General features: G+C 48.3%; 2 non-coding genes across 2 annotated transcripts; both read right to left on the reverse strand.

The window, feature by feature from the left end:
* Window positions 1-439: 439 nt before the first annotated feature.
* TRNAG-UCC (transfer RNA glycine (anticodon UCC)) lies at window positions 440-511 on the reverse strand. The gene has a single exon. It is a non-coding gene; the product is annotated as a tRNA-Gly (tRNA).
* A 13,714-nt stretch (window positions 512-14,225) lies between these two features.
* Window positions 14,226-14,297, reverse strand: TRNAW-CCA (transfer RNA tryptophan (anticodon CCA)). The gene has a single exon. It is a non-coding gene; the product is annotated as a tRNA-Trp (tRNA).
* Window positions 14,298-14,564: the final 267 nt, after the last annotated feature.

Below are 14,564 nucleotides of genomic sequence, written 5' to 3' on the forward strand. Positions count from 1 at the left end.
ATTCGAAGCTGCGAGAAAATAATGGTCTTTGATACTGTCTGTGTTAGACCCTGGAATATTTGATGATACTTTTCAGAACTGACTGTAAAGACTTTTATTTTCAGTCAGAGTGTTAGCTGTCAGTACAGCCCTGCACGTGGAGATCTATAGCATGATCTCTCGGGTAATAATGCATTTATCTCGCCCCTCCCTCTCCGTGATATCATTCCCTCGTCGTTTCCTTGGTACTGGGTCCCCCCAGTTGCTTCTTCAGTTCAGTCCCCACATCCTTTTCCATCTGAGTGACAGTAAGAGCTGCATTCCTCTATCAGTGGCTGTTATTAAAGAAAACGGCCATGCACAACGTTAATACTGTGAGGGGATGAATCATTTGCTATAAAATTAAAATAAAAAAATAAAATAATATTCCCTTTATTTATTAGATAAGAAAAACTCTTGCTGCGTTGGCCGGGAATCGAACCCGGGTCAACTGCTTGGAAGGCAGCTATGCTCACCACTATACCACCAACGCCTGCTTTAATTTCACATGCAATTCCAATGTTCCACATGTGTTATTAGAAGGTGCTCACAGCCTGTCAGGTTTTCGTAATGTAATTGTGGACCTAAAAGTAAACCATTCAGGCACAGTATTTTCTCTCCTATGACTCTTCCAGGACCCTCAGTCTGGCCGCTTCTACCAGCCCCTCCTCAGGCGGAGCCCCGCGGACTGGAGCCCTCATCTTCACTCCGGTGAAACCAGCTGCGTCATTCACCCAACCCCCGCAGGTGCCCGTGTGCTGACTACAGCTTCAATCCTGTCCCAGGACAGTGAACACCGGCTCTCTCGAGAAACGGGTTAATGCAGAGCAGCGCGTGCAATGTAAAGAGAGAGACACTCAAGGGGGAGGAGGGGGTGTTACTGCACCGAAAGGGTCCTGCTCCGAAAGGTCTTACTCCTTAAAGGGGAAGTGTATTGGATAAGTGTTTGTGGTCAGTCAGTTACTAGTCTCTTGAGTGTTTGTGGTCAGTCAGTTACTAGTCTCTTGAGTGTTTGCGGCCAGTGACGTGGATTAGCTCATCACACCAGTAATATATGTGAAACGCTTCAAAGAAGAAAAGCCTGTCTGACCATTTAAGAAATCTGCAAGAAACAAAAAAGAAGAACCTGTAAAATCTCATAAAGAAGTGAGCACTGTGTTTATTTACAGAGATCTATAGGATTAGTTTGCGCTCTATATGAAATATATAAGGTCTCTCTCTGCCCCATACAAGTACATGGCACAATGTGTGCTTTACTCTCAAGCTATTTCTGCTCCGTTGCATCTCACATCAGTGATTGTATGAAACTCATAGCAGATGTACTATTAGAGATGAAGTAGCAGTTGCCGAACGCATGCAGCAGAGTGGCGCAGCGGAAGCGTGCTGGGCCCATAACCCAGAGGTCGATGGATCGAAACCATCCTCTGCTAAGCTTTTCTGACTTCCAACATAATTTTTTCAATTTATATTTCAAGATTGTGTATTAATTCTGTTCTTTCTTGTTTTTCCCGCCTTTAATACAATACTTGCATAGTTATCGTATGATTTGTCACCCTTTATTGGTGTTACTTGATCATCTTGTTGCAAACGCACATAACAAAATAATTTGGACTCTGTAAATTACCACGTTACTATACCTTATACAAACGAAATAAGAATTCAGTTGCAAAATCAAATTTTCCATTCTACACCTGGAAAGAATGAATCATCGTGATCAGCCACATACTAATGCCACAGCGCCCTCTACTGTTCTTCAACTGAAGTATTTAACAAAAATGGATTATGTGTGTAGAGATGTGGGGTCTAGTGGTTGTATGGGCGGAGCAGGATGGGCGGAGATAGGGGAGGACGAGGGGCGACAGGAAGGGGCGGAGTAGGAGGTCAGGTCGGCAGTTGAGGGAATGACATGCTGGTGTAAGGAATGAAATAAAGAACGAGAATATAGAACCCTCCGTGTCTGTCGTCATTGAGAGTAAAGACACGACAGCTGGCGACGAGGATGGGATGGAGCTGGATGCTCTCCCGAAACACCAGCACGCCGAGTAAGCTGATGAGAGGCTGGTAGCAAGGAACCAGCGAAAGCGCCGTCACCCGCGACAGCGTGTGAAGAGCCTGAGCGAGTGCAGGAGGACCGCCGCCGTGACAGGCAAGAAGAAAAGTGAAAGCGCCGGCGCGCGTGTTCCCCAGATTGATTGGAGCAGTGAACGTGAGGACTGCCCGCCTGCCTATGAAGCCGTGAGTGAAAGAAATAACAGTAAATGAAACTGACCGTGAGAGGAGCCGTTCAAGCAGCGCGCTGCCCCTGGAATGAATGACTCGAGAGCCCGGCACCACGTGGGACGTCTGCACACGCTCCCCAACCGGCGGCCATCTTAAAGTCAGGCGGACCCTCAGACGCTCCATGTAAAGAGGCCCGGGCGGCCATTTTGAAGTCAGGCAACAGTGAAATATCATCAAGCACAGGCAAATACAATAGAAAAAAAAAAGAAACGTGGGGATCTCCCTAAATACTGAGCAAGACTCCACGAGGGATCCCCTGGACCTGCTCCGCGCTGCCGCTGCACGCATCACGCGCACACCGCGATGTCAAATCGTGGGTCCCCAGCCCAGTCTCCAGCGCGCCAAGATGTGAAACCAATCATCATGGGGATGACGCACCTGCGCCCCCCAGAACCCCTAGCGCTCGTGGTCGGGAGCAGCATGGGCCCTCGCTGGGAAGAGTGGATTGAAGACTTCGAGGACTACATTAAGGGCTCGAAGGTGACAGGGGACGAAGATCAACTGATCGCACTTCGGAACCTCGTGGGCAAGGATGTCAGCAAGATGATAAAGGAACTCCCCGCCGCGGACGCGGGAACGTATGCGAATGTGCGCGCCGCCCTGGATCGGAAGTTTGTGCACAAGAAGAATGTAGATTATGAACGCTACGTATTCCAAAGAGCGCGACAAGAAAAGGATGAAGTCATGGGCTCGTACATCACAAGGTTGCGGCGCCTGGCGCGCCACTGTGAATTCGATGAATTCTCTACGGATGACGCCATTCGCCTACGGGTGATTGACGGCTGCCAGTCGGAGACGCTGCGCAGGAAGTTACTAAAAAAGAGCCACACGCTGGATGAAATTGAAGAGATCACGAGACTCCATGATCAGACCGAAGAGCAAGCCAAGACAATGGAGGCAGGACGCGTGGACCGCAAGGAGGTAGTCTGTCAAGTACGCACCGACCGCCCTCGCCGGTGGTCGAGAGAGCGGGGACGACAAGCTCGGCCGCCATCAAGACACCACCGTCACCCCGGTCATAGACGGCCTGACTCGGGGAAGAGAAGCAGGCGCCAGGATCAGGGAAAAAAGGCGCCATTGAGAAGATGCTACCGATGCGGGTACGACTTCCCTCATATCGGAGCGTGCCCGGCCCTGGGACAGAAGTGCCACAAGTGTGGTCGCAACAACCATTTTGAGACCATGTGCGGCGACTATCGCCGGGAGAAGGAAAAAGCCTCCACGAGGTCACCAAGAGGTGAGACACGCCGCCACCACGCGCGGGCGGTACGCGACCGCCGGAAGTCCTCCTCCAAATCCTCCCAGTCGAGCAGGGAGTCACGGTCGTCAAGATGGTCTAGAAGATCACCGTCAAGAGACTCCGAATCACCTTCGAGTGAACACGAATACTCTGTAGAGTATGCAAACATGATTGCCGATCCCGATCAGCTCAAAAAATACCCTCGGCTGGACATTTGCGTTGGCACGCATCCCACAAAGTTCGTGATGGACAGCGGGGCATCCCTCAACTACATCCCAGTGACTGAGTATCAGAAAATGAACCCTCGGCCTCGGCTCGATCCCGCACATGTGCGTGTCTACACCTGGATGTCCAGGAAGCCGCTCCCTTGCCTGGGGAAGTTTTCAACGACGCTAAGGCACCGGACAACATCCATTCCGGCCGTGATTCACGTCATCGAGGGACCGGAAGCTGACTGTCTCCTCAGTCTGCCAACCGCTGAACGGTTGAAACTGGTGGAAATCCTGTACCGCGTTACTGGTGTAAATGACACCGTGCACAAGTTCCCTAAACTGTTTTCTGGACTCGGGAAAATGAACAGAGGTCAGATCCGCCTCCACATAAATGACAAGGTCCGCCCGGTTGCCCAACACCCGCGGAAGGTCCCGTTCCACCTTCAGCAAGCGGTGGAGGATGAGCTACAAGACCTGCTGGACGCCGGCATCATCGAACGGACGGAGGGCGCCACACCATGGGTATCTCCTGTCGTGATCGTCCCAAAGAAAGGCACACCCGGGAAAGTGCGACTCTGTGTGGACATGAGAATGCCCAACACCGCCATCGAGAGAGAACGCCATCCCGGACCTCACCTAAGTGACATGATTGCCGCCCTCAATGGGGCGAGGGTGTTTTCCAAACTGGACTTAAACAAAGGCTATCATCAACTGGAACTGCACGAGAGCTCCCGCTATATCACAACGTTTGCAACGCACCTCGGGTTGTTCAGGTACAAGAGACTGAATTTCGGCATTTCATCAGCCGCTGAAATATTCCAAGAAGCGATCCGGCAAACGATACATCACATCCCCAATACGCTGAACTACAGCGATGACATTCTAGTCTATGGGGCGACGCTCCAGGCCCACGACACGGCTCTAGATAGGGTTTGCCATGCTCTCCTGGAGGCTAACCTCACGCTCAACAAGGAGAAATGCGAGTTCCATCAGTCGCAACTGAAATTCTTTGGCCACATCTTTTCAGGAGCCGGAATGCAACCAGATCCTGCCAAAGTGAGTACTCTGAACAGCACCAAGAGTCCACTTGACGTCAGTGACGTGCGATCCTTCCTCGGCATGGCGAGTTACTGCTCGAGGTATATCAAGGACTATGCCACAATAAGCCACCCACTTCGCACGCTCACCAAGCAAGGACAGGCTTTTGAGTGGACTCCCGAATGCGAGCATGCCTTTCAGGCCATCAAGAGTGCGGTAGGCTCGGTGGAAAGCCTGGCCTATTTCAGCCCAGATCGCAAGACTGAAATCACAGTGGACGCAAGCCCCGTCGGGCTAGGAGCCATCCTGGCTCAATATGACCAGGACACAGACCACCGCCACATTGTGGCACACGCCAGCCGGAGCCTTTCCGACACGGAGAAAGCCTATTCCCAGCCGGAAAAGGAGAGCCTTGCGGTGGTGTGGGCGTGTGAGCACTTCCATGTGTTCATCTACGGGAAGCATTTCACCATGGTAACAGACCACCAAGCCCTCGTCACCATCTATGGCAACCCCCGGTCCAAGATGCCACCCCGCATCGAGAGGTGGGGACTCCGTCTGCAAGAATACACATTCACGATCGTGCACAAGCCAGGGAAGGCTGCCAACCCGGCTGACTATATGTCGCGCTACCCAGAAGACTCTCAGCGAGACACGCCGTCCATGGCAGACGAGTATGTCCATTTTGTGGTGGACCAAGCGCGGCCACCGGCGGTCCCCCTGGAGGCCATCCTGGACGCCACCCAGCAGGACACCATGCTGCAGCAGGTAATCCAAAGGGTCCGAACGAACAGATGGCGGCACGAAGAGGTGGAGGACGAAAAAGGTGACACCACAAGGCGTCAGGAGTGGCAAGCATTCCGGAATGTGTGCGAAGAACTATCCGTCACATCTGATGGCCTACTGCTGCGAGACGTTCGAATTGTGATACCCCAACAACTGAGACAGGGAGTCGTCAACCTGGCACACGAAAGTCATCGAGGAGTAGTCACGACGAAAAGAGCGCTTCGGGAACGTGTCTGGTTCCCCTTCCTAGACAAGATGGTAGAGCACACCCTAAAAGACTGCCCGCAGTGCCAAGTGGTAAGGCAAGGGGACCCACCCGCTCCACTCCAGATGACACCCCTGCCACCAGGAGTATGGCAAGAGCTGGCCATGGACTTCTACGGCCCCATGTCATCGGGCAAGTACGTGCTAGTTATAATAGATGAGTACTCAAGGTTTCCCATCGCCCGGTTCGTCCCATCCACCAACGCAGCTGCCACGCTCACCATCCTGGATGAAGTATTTGCAGCCTGGGGTCTACCCGCGGAGGTGAAAACAGACAATGGGCCTCCGTTCAATGGCCGGGAGTTCAGTGATTTCCTGACGCTCATGAATGTGCGACACCGACGGATCACACCCCTATGGCCGCAGGCCAACGGCACAGCGGAGAGGTTCATGGCCACCTTAAAAAGGACATTCCAACAGGCTGCTCTGGACAAAAGAGACCCGCAGGCGGCCCTCAATGATGTGCTTCGAGCCTACCGGACGACGCCACATGCCACCACGGGCAAATGCCCTGCTACACTCATGCTGGGGCGCCCGGTCCGGACCCGGATACCCACTTGGGAGGGAGCGCTGCGACCCATTTCTCCCAACCGTACTCATCGGGAGGTCGAAGTCACTGACAAAGCTCGCAAGGACACCATGAAAGCGTACGCCGATGGGAGACGGCGGGCCCGCTCTCTCTCGTTCCACGAAGGGGACTGCGTGATCGTCAAACAAGAACAGTCCAAGAAGACAGACAGCAAGTTCAGAGCGGAACCTCTGACGGTCATTCGTCAGAAAGGCACCATGCTGACAGCAGAGTCAGACACCAGGCGGGTAACCCGGAATGTGTCTCACTTTCAGAAGTGTAGCCCGGCTCTGCAAGAGACTCTAGAGTCGCAACATACAACTTCACAAACTCTGCAGCCTGCGACGCAGAGCAAGGGTGACAGTCCAGTGGGGCAGCCACCCGGAATAGAATCTAACACAGTGCCTGAAGGCCGAACACTCCGTCCACGGCAAACGATCTGCCAGCCCAAGCGGCTGATTGAGGAGATGTAACTTTTAGTGACCCCGGTCATTGCTAACAAAGGGGGAGATGTAGAGATGTGGGGTCTAGTGGTTGTATGGGCGGAGCAGGATGGGCGGAGATAGGGGAGGACGAGGGGCGACAGGAAGGGGCGGAGTAGGAGGTCAGGTCGGCAGTTGAGGGAATGACATGCTGGTGTAAGGAATGAAATAAAGAACGAGAATATAGAACCCTCCGTGTCTGTCGTCATTGAGAGTAAAGACACGACAATGTGAATGAAAAATGTGTCAAGTGAAAAAGTCTTATGGCGTTCGCCTACATAGCTGTGCGGCTAGTTGCAGGAGCTCAACAGCTGTAATACACAGTTTTGCAATTCTTCCATGTGCTTTCGGGACAGAGCACAAAGACGAACCAGCACGCTTACACTGTGCCTTTAAACAACATTAAACAATGGTTGATCCAGGAAAATACGGTGCGCATTCTATCATTTGCTTCATGTTCTAAAAGTGGCATTTCTAAAACAGTAATGATAAATCAATCCTTACCACTAAAGAGGATTTCTCATTACTATTCCAAAGATATGAAACATGAAGTAGCTACTCCTTTCTAAAATCAGGAATTACAGCTTAAAAGTGGTCTAAGGATTTCCCAATGCTAGCCTATGAAAGGAGTAGGCCTAACAATAGTGACAAACGAATTTAGATGTTTGTCACTACCAGGACATTTAAAACTTAACAGTATGTGTCCTACCTTTTAGTTACACCTCACCCTGCCCGTAGGGCTACCTAGGACCTACCTTAGGGTGACGTATGTGTGATAAAAGGGGAGTTTAAGGCTTGGCAAGTGGTTTTAAATGCCAAGTCAAAGTGGCAGTAAAATGCACACACACACACACGCCTTGCAATGGAAGGCCCGAGACAGGTTTGAAAAGCTAATGTGTGAGTGGCACAACCAGTGTTGCAGGCCCACTAGTAGCATTTAGATTACAGACCCTGGGTATATGGTGTACCTCTTTACAAGGCACTTATCAGTAAACTAAATATGCCAATCAGGTGTACACCAATATTACCATGTTTAGGGGAGACACTCATGCACTTTAGTACTTGTTACCAGTGGTAAAGTGCTCAGAGTCCTAAAACCAACAAAAAGATAAAGCAAAACGAGGGGGTGAGCAGGTGAAAAGTTTGGGGGAAGACCACCCAGACGAAAACAGGTCTCACAGTCTGGTTGGTCGGTTTTGCTGTTGCTTTCCATGATATTAAAAAAAGATCTCCTGCAACGACCACAAATCCATGCAGTCTTCTATACGCTGTAAAACAATTATACTGCATGTCCTTACAAGTTCAAAACTGCACCAACTGGGAAATGGGCCAGTTTTCTAGCTATCTGATTTGCTAATGGGGGCCACTTTTATTTTGGTGCTTTTTAGTTAATTAATTTATTTTTATTTAGTGTCACTTTTATTTTGGTGTCCTGTCTGCCCCTGATGTTTCCTGTTAATATTACACAGGATTGTGACATTATTACATAGTTCACGGGGGGCCAGAGCTCACTACTTTGACTACTCAGTAGATCTCAAACTCTTAATTTTTTTTAAAAGCATTAAAAACAATATAACGGATAGTGGTTTCTAAGTACTCCCAGCCATTTATAAGTCGCAAGTTTGTTCCTCTTAAATCCATATGAAATTGATTTCGATTTTAAGTGTAAAACTAAATGTATATGACCTCGACATGATTTGAACACGCAACCTTCTAATCGGGATTCAGATGCGCTACCGTTGCGCCACGAAATCAGCTGTTTCAACGAAACGAGGATGTTTTTAGGTCTCGCCTGATCCAGCGCATGCACTGGTCTGGCCGAGACATTTAGTAGCTGCTTTGAAAAGTGCTACCAAAGCGGCCACCAGCTTACTGTCACGCGCACAAGCGCGCTCTGCTTCGCGAGCATCCCTAGCGTGCTTTAGCGCATCATTGCAATCCCTTTCGCTTTCAGAGTGATCGCGATGACTTTCGCTTTTACGGCCGCGCGGCATTACTTTTACTGCCGCGCGGCCAATGCTTGTTTTTAGTGTAAGCTCTCCTAACCCTATATTTCTGTTCAACGATAATGCACGTGTATGTTTTCTGTAGGTTTTAATACCAGTTTTTGTTATGTCTCTCCATAATCATACACATGCATGCTTCATATGCACCTTCCCTGAATGTTTGTCGCTCAAATTGTGCTTCCATCTTTTGTACTGCGTTTCTTGAGTTGTATTCAGTAAGTCAAAATACCATTTTGTCGCTCAAATAAATAAATACACTTTCAGAACTTCCTTTTTACGGTCTTCTTTATTTGCACATTCAGGTGAGTTATATTTCTCCAGTTAAAACTTTTGTGGTTGGCACTTGTGATTAATCTGTTAGGAGGTGCAAAGTGTCTTAAATAGTAAAGTTAGATTTCTTTCTGTACTTAGGATAGGGCCCCTACCGCCGTAATGCAACTTTCAAGCACATTCCTAGAAGCTTGGTTGCACAAGGGACTTTGAAATCTCTCCATTATTTCAGGAAGTTCGCTTTATGAAAAAAACAATATAGTGTAGTGCCTTGTGGGTGCAGGTTTTCTTTCCCTTTTAACCAGAGCCACTGGGATTAAGCAGTTCTGCAGCCACAGTTTTTTTTTTTGCATAATCATAGATGTGCCACATTTGACACACAATCCATCCTCTGCTAAATAATCTGCAGATTTTAACCCCAAACATTTCTAGATCAAATATATCGAAAGATGCTAAAAACGTGGCAACGCGTTCCCGTGCAGTGAAAGGCCCTTCACAAAGGTTAACTGGTCATCGTTCAGATGATTATTTCTGTATTTGGTTGCTAAACTGGTATTAATGATGGGAAATCTTTGCCCAGAGAGTATCACTCACAATAATAACGTAATAATATCAAAAACTGTGACACATTATGCCTCATCATTTTCCTTGTCTTGCTGCATAATTAGTCAACCTTGCCACATAATTTGGTACGCCCCTGTCACACAATTCCAGTGGCCCTGCTTTTAACATTTGTTTCTTGCTGGGCTGGGGGCAAGAGTTTTTATGAAGATCGACCTTGCGTATCTTGGTGGCTGGTACGACTGCGCTTTTGTATTGCGGTAGCTGGGCACACACCTATGCAATCTGTGGTATGATAGGCAACTGCTTTTGAAAGCCACTCCAAACTCAGGAGCCTGTGAAATAGCTTCAGGGGGGGGGGAGGTGAATGGTGAAGTGGTTAAATCTGTTCATGTTACAGATGGGAAGGCAGGCTTAATCTGGACCCTTCCTATCTCTTCTAGGATTGCCCTCATATGCAATTAGAGCAGTCGATTTTGAACTGGGACACCACCTACAATGTATTGAGGGGGTAGCAACAGTAGGGTGGCGTCCTACGCAGAAGACAAAGAAAACAAGCATTGGCATAGCCAATTGGTCTCGCCTTTGGGACCTTATAAGTGTTTAGTTATCCAGCACAATATCCTTGGTGCAACAACATCAAGTGTTGCATGGCTAAACACTTATCAGGTCCCAAAGGCTAGACCTATTGGCTATGCCAATGCTTGTTTATTTGGGTATTAAGTTCAGTGATGCACTGCATTACGGTGACGATTTTTTGCTTTTGAAGAACTGTAAGGATAATTCAAACTCCTGCTTTTTATCCACTTCTGCCTTTTCGTGACACCGATAAGCTTGCTTTGCTGTTGACGCTGCTATATTATGACACTGCCAAGTGTGACTGACGGTGAAAACACACAATTATATTACAGGACCGGAGCCTTCGTATTATGCTTCTCTTTCTTATTTATTGCTACTCACAGCAGCCAATGAAAACTTTTCTTATGCAAAACAAACTACATTTCCCATGATGCATGCACCACATCACTTCCTGCAGAGCCCCATAAGAGCCAGTAATACCGCAACCAGTCCTCTTTCTTTGCTGCTCACGCAGACAGTTAAGTTGAGAGCTCCGTTATTGGCACTATTAATTATTACTTTATGATTGATGCTTTGATTGCTGCAAGCGGCGCATGGTCATTGTATTACTGAGAAAAATGTTAACGCCGCTCTTACTTTTCAAATCATCTGTTGAGTATTGCCTTGGCCGCTGTTGGCGAGTCGGATCTCGCGCCCTTGGTGCTACGGGGCTCCCGCTGGGAGCGGGGATGAGTGGTGAGCTTGCTTAAGTGCCCCGAGTACGGCAATCGATGCGGGTGTGCATCGCGCCGTTTTCACGATCGAAGGACGAGTGTTAGATGCGGCGCTCGGCCGCTTTGTCAATTTCACTTTCAGCCGACGCCAGCCGTTGGGGTTGGGGAGTGCGCTGTGGAAATATTTCCACAGGGGGACGTTGGTCCCTAGGAGAGTTAAATCTACGCATAAATTGTCTAGAACTCCTCACAGGATCATTTGCGATCCGGACACTATCTCCGAGGCAGGACTCATGTTGCATCCTTCTTCGGATGGACAACATATCGGCAGTACGGTACATCAACAAACTGGGGGGCACAAGGTCCTCAATGCTCGTAGAGATAGCGAAGGCCTTTTGGCATTATTGCCTGAGTCATCAGATTTCGGTCATAGCAGATTACATTCCAGGTCAGTCCAATGTAGTGGCGGATTGGAACTCATGCCACCTCAAGGACTGCAGCAACTGGCAACTCCTCCCACGGGTGGTCCAGTGGTTGCAGGAGATATGGGGGTTTTGCGAGATCGACCTGTTTGCCTCCAGGCTGAACCGTCAAATGACAAAGTTTTTCAGCTGGAGGCCGGACCCATTGGCTCTTGCGACGGATGCCTTTGCACAGGAGTGGACTCAGAAATTGAATTATGCATTTCCACCCTTCATTCTCATTCCTCGCGTGTTCACTCAGGTGATGCGCCAGATAGCAGAAGTGATATTATTGACTCCCTTGTGGAAGTCGCAGCCTTGGTTCCCGCTGTTGCTGGAGGCGAGTTGCGACTTCCCCAGGAGGATCCCATGAACCTCGACAATGCTCCAGGGCCCTCATGGAGAGAAGCACCCGATGGTTCTAACGGGGAATCTGTCTCTGATGGCCTGGAGACTTTCAGGCAGCGTTGGCAAATGCCCGGGTTTTCGGAACAAGCTTCAGGCTTCATCAACCAAGCGTGGGCCCCCTCTACCAGGAAGCGATATTCTTCAGCCTGGGGATGCTGGGTTCGTTGGTGCATGGGACAGCATGTGGATCCCGTGGGGGCGGAATTACCCTTTATTGTAAACTTCCTGTCAGGAAAAGCATCGGAAGGTTTAGCGTATCGCTCTGTTAATAATTTCCGTTCCGCCATATCGGCGGGCCACTCTCAGATCGAGGGCAAACCTGTCAGAATGCATCCTTTAATATGTAAACTACTAAAGGGTATCAGAGTAGCTAATCCACCCAAACCAAAGTATTCTTCCTTGTGGGATGTCTTGCTGGTTCTGTCACTGTTTAACAGATGGCCCGACAACAATATGTTGTCCAGGAAACAATTATCAGCCAAACTGGCCATGTTGCTATGCCTAGCGGCTTGTAGACGTTCCTCGGATGTTAAGGCTCTTGATATTACAGGTAGAGTATTTACTCCGGAGGGAGTTTCGTTTAATATTAACGTCTAGAACTAAAACCATGTCACGCAGTGTAGATTATCATGCTTTTCCCGACAATGCTAAAGTTTGTGTGGTCCAATGCCTTAAGGCTTATGAAGAATGTACCAGGTCTACCAGGCCTGATGGTGTGGTACAATTGTTGATTGCTCTGCAGAAACCATACAAACCTGTTACTGCGGCTACTATAGCCAGATGGTTAAAAAATGTTATGCAGGAGGCGGGTGTAGATACTCAGGTCTTTGGTGCACATTCTGTTCGAGGCGCTATGGCCTCTAAGACCTTCATGTTGGGTTCTACTGTACAAGATATCATGCATTCTGCAGATTGGTCATCTGAGTCAACATTTAAACAGTTTTATTATAAACCGGTGGGTGACATATCCTCTGTTGTTTTTAATCAGCGTTAAACTAGCATAAAACAAAGCCTCCGGTCCTGTAATAAAATAAAAAAGTAGCTAGCATTCGCGCCAAGAATTTTCAATTCTATTAAGGACACGGAGGGGAGGATTATCCCACCCGGTTAAATTACAGTATTGTAATTATTGCCCACCCGTTTTGCATATATATTATGGTTATACAGAAGTTACGGGTTGTTCTATCTCTGTTTTTTAAGGATCCGAAAAGAAGATGGATTAGTCGTAATCCTGCTTGAAGTTGACGTTCTTCCCAGCTAGTCTGGTCCTTCCACGTTGGAAGCTGTTGTTGAACTTTGTTATAATTTTTGGACTTTGTTGTTCGGAGCAAAGAAAGAGGACTGGTTCCGGTATTACTGGCTCTTATGGGGCTCTGCAGGAAGTGATGTGGTGCATGCATCATGGGAAATGTAGTTTGTTTTGCATAAGAAAAGTTTTCATTGGCTGCTGTGAGTAGCAATAAATAAGAAAGAGAAGCATAATCCTCGCCTCCGTGTCCTTAATAGAAGTGAAAATTCTTGGCGCGAATGCTAGCTAATTTTTTATTCTTGTCTCAGTGCGCAAGAGCAGACATTTGTCACGTAAGTTAGCCGAGATCCCATCAGCTCAGCTGACAGAGTTGCACTCCCAGAAGGCACCGAGGCAGAGCTCTGCCCCTCGGACCGCCAGTGCCTGTCGCTTTGTTTTGGTGTCGCCCTGTTTCCCTGTCACTTGAATAGCGGGAGTGTCACGCATGAGCCCAAGTGCAAAGAGGAGGTAAGCAGGCAAAATGTCTGTGGATGATCGGTCCTGCTCCGAAAGGTCTTACTCCTTAAAGGGGAAGTGCATTGAATACGTGTTTGTGGTGAGTCAGTTGTTAGTCTCTTGAGTGTAGATAGTCCCTGCAGTCTTCTAAACCCTGTAAATTATTCTACTGCGTGTCCTTGCAAGTTCAAAACTGCACCAATTTGCAAAGGTGCCAGTTTTCTACCTATCTGATTCGATAACGGGGGGCACTTTTATTTTGGTGTCTGGGACTATTTTCTGTCCTATTTGACCCCGGTGTTTCCTGTTAATATTACACAGGATGGGGCATTATTACTTAGTTCACGAGGGGCCAGATCTCACTACTTTGGCTGCTCAGTACATCTCAAACTCTTCGAAATTAATAAAAGCATAAAAACAGTTTAGCTGACAGGGGTTTCTAGGTACGCCTAGCAATGTATAAGGAGCAGGTTTGTTCATCTTTTATCCATATCAAATGTATCTGCAATTATTTTTAAATCAATGAGTGAGTGTTAAATTAAATTAGTGTTTTAAATACCAGATTGAAATTTTAAGAGTAAAAAGCATAAGTTTATGACCTCGACGTGATTTGAACACGCAACCTTCTGATCTGGAGTCAGACGCGCTACCGTTGCGCCACGAAGTCAGCTGACATGTAGACAGCAGAATGTTTTTAAATATGCGAGCAGTGAGGGTACGCATGAAATGTGTTGGAGGTGATTTTTTTGGTTTCTGAAAAATTAAGCAAGAAGGTATTCTATTAACGTTACCCGGATAAATGTTGTAAAGTCAAAAATGTTATCAAATATTTCGGATAGTCCTGTAAGGCACTTTCCCAGGTCCGTAGGCTGCGCTGTAGACTTTGGTGCAGGAAAACCGGGGTTCAAGATTCGAGATCGCGTCCACATTCTGT

Source organism: Triturus cristatus, chromosome 12 (genome assembly GCF_964204655.1).
Source record: "Triturus cristatus chromosome 12, aTriCri1.1, whole genome shotgun sequence".
In the NCBI taxonomy this organism is placed as follows: domain Eukaryota; kingdom Metazoa; phylum Chordata; class Amphibia; order Caudata; family Salamandridae; genus Triturus; species Triturus cristatus.